The following is a 7,266-nucleotide window of genomic DNA, read 5'->3' on the forward strand; positions in this document are numbered from 1 at the left end:
TTTTGTTTAAAGTGCTTATTATAAATAAAGGTGACTTGACTTGATTGAAGGTCAAGGTAGACTGCTTCCCCCTTTCCAGAGCTAAGTCTTGATCAGATTAAATGTATTTTTAAAGTCACCATGAAATTAAAAATGACAATTCTTTTTTTTATTTATATAAGATTCTATATATTATCTATAGATATATATATTATATAATGACTGATTAATCAGCACATCCCTATTTTTGAACAAACGAATTTGCACTTGTAATCTTTAATCAAAAACATTTTAAAACCCCCCCCCCCCTCTCGACAAACATCTCTTCTCTTTCAGACATAAGACTCGGAAAAGGGTGGGGACTTAAATGACTGCCGTCTCCAATGACTGGCTTTTAGCACCTTCACCTGGCGTTTGAGTGCCAGGCGATCTGACCAATCATAATGCTATGTAATTATTGAAATCTCTTTAACAAATGTTCCACCCTACATTGGGGTTTCTCTTTTGTATAAAGAAATGCTTTTCTTTTCGAGCAAAATTAGCAATATACAAAAGTTGTTTCCTCTCAGTGTTGGCCTGTGGTGATGTGGTTTGTATGCATGAAAACCTATCTACTAAATAAGTTTGGACGTATATATATCATTGCTGCAAATACACTTCTAATGAAATGCATCTTCAGTCCCACTGTACTTTGTACAATTGGCTGGTTGTGTACCAAAGGAGAAAAATGCATATGCTGCTGTTATTGCCAAGGGGCATTATTAGGCAAAACTGCCAACTTATTATTTGTCTCAATTAGAATATTATACTTGTAGTGGATCGGAGAAGAATTGCTTCTAAATTACACTTAACTGTTCCGAGAGCATATTCTGAGTTGAGCAAAAACTGACTTTTACTCCTTTGCGTCCTAGGTGATGGAAATGGACATGCCAGTAGTGTTATGATGGTAGAAAAGCACTCCCATCTTTAATATTTTTTAGAAACCTTTTGGCAGTCCTGCCCTGAAGCAGAAATGTGTGAATGAATTTAGTCCTTATTATATTCTTGGTTTTCTAGTGTTCTGTTATCTTTTTTTGTGAAAGTTTCTGGCTGCAATTTGGTCAGGACTCCCTTGGTTAAAAGATATTTATATCTCAGTGGGGATTATTCCTGGTAAAATGAAGGATAAATAAATAAAATTAAAAAGCCCAGAGGCGACCAGCGGCACAGGAACTTAACACTCAATCGGTGACAGAATGGAGGGAAACCATCCTTGGGAGAAACCAGGCTCAGTCAGGAGGGTCAGTTCTCCTCTGGCCAGACGAAACCAGAAGGGTAAAATCCAGGCTGCAGCAAAGTCACAATGTGTAGAGGGACTTCAAATGTTCCTGTGGTTTGGTCACGGGTGTCTTCACTGGAGATCTGTCTCTGGGGCTCATCTAGTTGTCCTGGTCTCCGCTGACATTCAGGGCTGTCGAGGTCCTCTCTAGGTGCTGATTCTATTTGGACTGGATAGCGTACTGGATCCGGGTGACTGCAGTGACCATCTGATCTGGATACGCACTGGATCTGGAGGCTACGGGAACCTTGGAATAGAGAGAGAAACAGACTAATATTAGCGTAGATCGCCATTTCTTCTAACGATTGTAGACTGTAGCGTATCAGCCCCGAACCAGACAAAAATTAAAGATTCGATCGGGAGTCAATGGTTGAAACATGATGGAGCCGAAAATTCCACAGAAAGGCAACAGGATGTTGTAAATCCAACCTCATAGCACACGACAGGCTGAAGACAAGATAACCAACCAAATCTTCCATAGAACAGTCTTTCAACAATTAAACACCATTAGAAACACTTATGGACAATTTCAGTTCAGAGAAGAGATTTTCAAATTTGTGAAAGTAATCCAGATGTTGTCAAAGAGATGCACAGCCTGGACCATCACATGTAAAACCCATGAGAGAAACAAGATCTTGGATGACTTCCCCACTAGCAGAACCAGACTGAAATTCCTACGGGACGTTAAACTTGTCTAGCAGAACATCCTTATGTCAAAGACAAGAAAAGCAGAGAAATGTATGCATCTTCCTTTTGTGTTCATCTACAGAGGAAGAATCTAAAGAAATATCAGTCCAGTTGCTTAACTCCCTATCATGTATGACATCATGTTCTCTCACTTATATATTGGGTATGTCTTTTTAATAACATTGAATGATTAAGTATTCATCTTCATTGTTTAGGTATGTGTGTGTTCGATAATCTTCTTGTTGAAACGTTTTCTGACCATCAGTTATTTGTAAAATGTATCATATTCTTTCATAGGAACATGTCAAAACATATACCATGCAAGAGCGGGAAAATTCAGACCAGTGGATGATAAGATAACATATGATTCGACTGGGTAGGGACAAACATCGCAACCCCGAGCAAAGACCAATATATAATGGTCAAAGACAAACAGTTGAGGTGTGTGGGCCAAAAGGCCAGTTTAAATATGCAGGACACCATCAAATTTTGCTTTTTTAGCCTGCTTTAGCTATGGCTTTTCAGCTGCTGCTTTTAGTCATCACTTCCTTTAGCGCCGCTCTTGAGTGCTGTTCCAGTGTCGCTTCGGCTTGAAAGCCCGCTGCTACCAGCCACGGCGAGAAGAAACACCTAGTCTCTGGCCAAACTTTACTTCTTTTCTTTTCGTTTGAGAGTTTGTGTTCTGAGTAAGTTTTGTAACGCCAGTGTCTTGAGTCTGAATCTCGATTGTGCCCGTTCACTTCAACCAGCCAACAACTCCCGCATCGTCAGCTACGCCAAACACGGGTTCCCAAGAATGCATTCAACGACTACTGAACTTTCCAGCAATCAGCAACCACGGGAAACCCCCTTTGCAACGGACAACAAGGGAACCCTGTTACACAGGCAATGCAAGTAACGTACCTCCAGACTCTGATCTGTACTGGGGTATCTAATATAATTTTAACCTCATTGGAGGAAATCAATGCGAGGGGTATAAAGTAATGATGGCTGTTCATGTTATGCAATTTCACGTATGCCGGTAAACTTGGGATTCCACATTTTCATTATGTTGAAACTCATTCTTCATCTAACTGTCGATCCTCCTGCAAATTGTAGTGAATGTGGGTGGAGAGTGCGTGGTGCTTATGTGGTAGATTAGTTTATATGATCTTGTGATTTACATCCTAATAAACCGTATTCATATCTGAAAAGCGAAGGTTGTATCTTGTGTTTTTTGTGCTTACAAGTTAAGGTCTTAAACGGCCCATCTTGTTATCTGTGATAGTTACATAGTGTTTTCATCACGATACTTTGGAGATTACATTCATTGCCAGATTTGATGTTAAAACTGCTCATTCAACGCAATCGCTGGTCGTTCCCCATGTGATCAAGTCTGCGAAAACAGTGATTCCTGTTAAAATTCCACTTTTAAAATTCTTTAATGATTCCCTTTTAGTTTAGACTTCTACCTGTTTCCCCTTTACAGTACATTATTGGTGTGGAGAAATTGTGAGTATAACCCAAGGTTACTTAATTCATCTTTTTTTGCGGCGGATGAAAGATGAGAAGCTTATGAGTCTTTGTTTTTTTTTTTTTTTTTTTTTTTGTACTTTTAGGAATTACAACTGCAGTCAGGGGTGACAAAAAGTAAAACCACATAAAAAGACATAAAAATCACAATACATAATCAGTGACAATAAAAGTAAACAAGATGTGAAAATGTTTACAGATTGAAATGCATTCGCAGCTTTCTTATTTCAGCCCAAATATTGATTAGGTATTGGCAAAATATAAAGAAATAAAAAGAAAGGTTATTTCTCCATTTACCTTTATGACTACTAAATTTAGCTAACAAATGCAGCAGATTAATTAATAATATTACTTATGGTTAGAATGTCATAAGAGAAAAAAAACAAATATAAATTTTTTAAAGCACAGTTGAAAGCGGGGATGATATGGCATTAATAAAAGGAACAGACTCTGACCAAAAACAAAACTGAATGAGGACAAACCCAAAAAATAAATTATAAAATGTTCATCATGTAGAATCCAAAATGTACACAATGCGCACTATCACAATTAAATCTGCTCCAAGAAATAATTACATGGGAATATTTAAATAAGTTTAAGGAGATGTCTTTGATTTTTTTTGTAATTAAATAGTCTATGGTGGGGATGTTACCATATTTTAGACAATAACAAATTTCAGCACACCATTCCAAAATGATATATAGCCGGTGGACAATAGCCCTGTGGAACAAAGCCCGTATACACGATTATTATTTTTAGTACAGGGATAAGAACAGATCCGGCCTATTTCAGTATCCGCAGGCTCCATGAGTCGGGCGAGAGCGCGGACAGGCCTTTTACTGAGTCTATTTAGCCGAGGGATAGCATCCATCACCACCCTCAACCTCCTTAGGAGTAACGGGTCTTCTATTTCGCAATGTATAATTCCGAGGTAGGTCAACTTCCGGCCATCATGGTGATTGCTTATGTGTGTCCTGACACCCCACATTATTTTTCTTCTCTTATTTGCCTTTACTTTTATAGAGATCCATTCCTCAGGCATACTCACGACTTTCGATTTACTGTTCTATCGAATGTTGCTCTGTAGTCAAGATTCGTACCCTTATCTTCTTTGTTGTGTGGAGAGAAGTTGTGTTTCTAGCTTAAATTTCCAAAGAACAGAAGCATCTGTTTGTGAGACCATCGCTAGTTTTCCAGGCAGTTTGGTAACTCCCTTTAGTCACAACGTAAAAAGGGACTGCAAAGCCCCCCCACTTGTGGTGAAAAGATATATTGAGGGCATAATATTCCCGCTCGCTGTGGTTTTTTTCAGGATTGCTTCAATCCCGTTCACTTTGAAGGTTTTGATAAAGGGGTGAGTAAAATCTAAAAGAAGTTCAGGCCTCATTTTTCAGTTGCTTTATAACCGCAGCTTTCGTTATATAAGTAGGTTTTCTTTTTCCTCCGCCGTTCCTCAGCCTTTGATCCCTCATTTTTCAAGTATTCTCATAACTGCTAGGAATCGCGCTGCACCTTCCGTAAGTCTTGATTGCCCTCTGCCCCTTTGGGCCGTTACTCTCCCCCTCAAGGATAGGTCTCTCCCGTAACCCTGATTTCCTTTTTCTTGTTGTGTCCTGCCTGGTGCCCCCTTCCGTTCCCATCGTTCCTTTCCTTCTTTCCCCTCTTCCTGCCTCCTCTGTGATTCATCTTCCGGGACTATTCCCCATTGCCCGACGCTTACTGTTTTTCCGAGCCCTCCCTCTAACTTCTCACTTCCCGTCCCGCCCTGAGCTTTTCGAGCCGTGTGGCTACCATCTTCAGGGCTTCAGGAGTTCTCCTGCACTTTTCCCCCCGTGTTAGTCTCGTCTGCTACTGGACTTATGCTACGATTTCCACTGCCCACTGCAGTGATTCTCTTCCAGGGCTCTGTTACAGGGTCTGCAAGAAGTTGTGAACAAAGTAAAATAAATATATGGGGAGATAGGGCATCCCTGTCTGATACCACGACTGAGATTAAATCTGGGTGAGGTGCCATTACGCAGCTTGATTGAAAAATTTGCATCATAATATAAAGTTTTAATGTAGTTCACCAAATCACCAAACCAAATTTGTTTAGGGCCGGAATATATGAAATGATGTTCACAGTATCAAAGGCCTTTATGGAAGTCTAAAAAGAATGAAACTCTCATCTGATATAGATGTGGGTAATCTAATTTATAAGCCCAATACCAAGCTAATATTATTTGAGAAATGTGTCTATTACACATAAAACCTGACTGTGTGTCATCGATAATAGAATCCAGGTTGTGTAATTCTAGAAGCTAATATAGAGGCTAGGGTACATAATCATTATTAAGGAAATTGGTCTCCAATTGTCTAAAATTAAAGTGTCTTTTTTTGGTTTGGGAATTAAGAAATAAGGCCTTGTGTCAGGGTATGCGGGATCTTACCATACTCAATAGATTGTAAGAAGAGTTTTAAAAGAAAAGGAGCAAGTTCTTCTGAGAAGGTGTTATAAAATTCAGAGTTTAAACCATCTATACCAGGGGATTTATTCAACTTGAGCTCTGTAATAGCTTGAAGGACTTCCTTTATACATATAGAACTATCACAATGTTCTTTTTGATCTTTATTTATAGTTTTCGAATTAGTAAGACTATCTATAAAGACAGAGGAATTATCCTCATTAAATCCTGAATTGTAAAGAGTGCTAAAAAATGTTGAACAGTAATCTGCAATGTCCTTTGAGTCACTTGTTACTGTACCATTAATATTCAAATGCACAATTGTATTTGCTTTTGCATGTTTTTTTTCTAATTGAAAGAAAAATGCCGAATTCTGTTCACCCTTTTCCAACCAACTGTGTCTAAATCTAATGAAGGCACCCTCTGCCCTCCTTTTATAAATATCATCTAATTGGCTTTGAAGTGTGAATAATTCAAGATATTCATTATCCGACAAGTTTGGTGATTTATGAGTAAAAGATGTAATTTTAGAAATTATCATCTCCTCTTCAAACTTTCTAGCTTTAGATAATAAACTACCAAATTTTCTAAGAAATTTACAAGCTTCAAATTTAAATAACTCCCAATTAGTGTAATAGTTATTAACCATTTACCTTCCGAATTTGGCTATTATGTGCTTTTATCAGGTGGAACCAAACACACAACATTTTTCATACATCTCCATTTTTGCACCATTTTTTACTCAGCATCAGATGCCCTCTTCAGTAAGTTAGCTCCCTTTGAATTGTCCAGTTTCTGCCAGCTCCTCCAGGTAACTGAGAATAAAATAAAAGATCAATCAATAATGCAGAAATTGTATATTGATTTATAAATGTAATGATTAAAAAAAAAAAACTGAATACTCTTAAAAATATGCATAAATTTACTAGCCTATAACTCTGCTAATATAAACAGGAAAAACTATGTCATTACTATATAGAACAAATTAAAAAATATATATACATTCATGCAGTGTAGACTACACTGTATATTAGATCATTAATTGGCTTACAGCCATGTTTAACGAATGTTGTTCATGACTGATATAATTTTGTTATTTAAAAAGAATGAACAATGTAAGCGAAATGAGAGAATAGCACATAATGCAATTAAAAAACAGTGATATGAATATCAGTACTCCCTGCCCTGAGAGCAGCACAAAGTTCAATAAAAAAATAATAGTATTATGAATATTGAGTACTCCTGCCCTGAGAGCAGCACATACACTAAAAATAACAGTATTATGAATATTGAGTACTCCTGCCCTGAGAGAGCAATACGTAACTG

Source organism: Cyprinus carpio, chromosome A21 (assembly GCF_018340385.1).
Source record: "Cyprinus carpio isolate SPL01 chromosome A21, ASM1834038v1, whole genome shotgun sequence".
Classification (NCBI taxonomy): domain Eukaryota; kingdom Metazoa; phylum Chordata; class Actinopteri; order Cypriniformes; family Cyprinidae; genus Cyprinus; species Cyprinus carpio.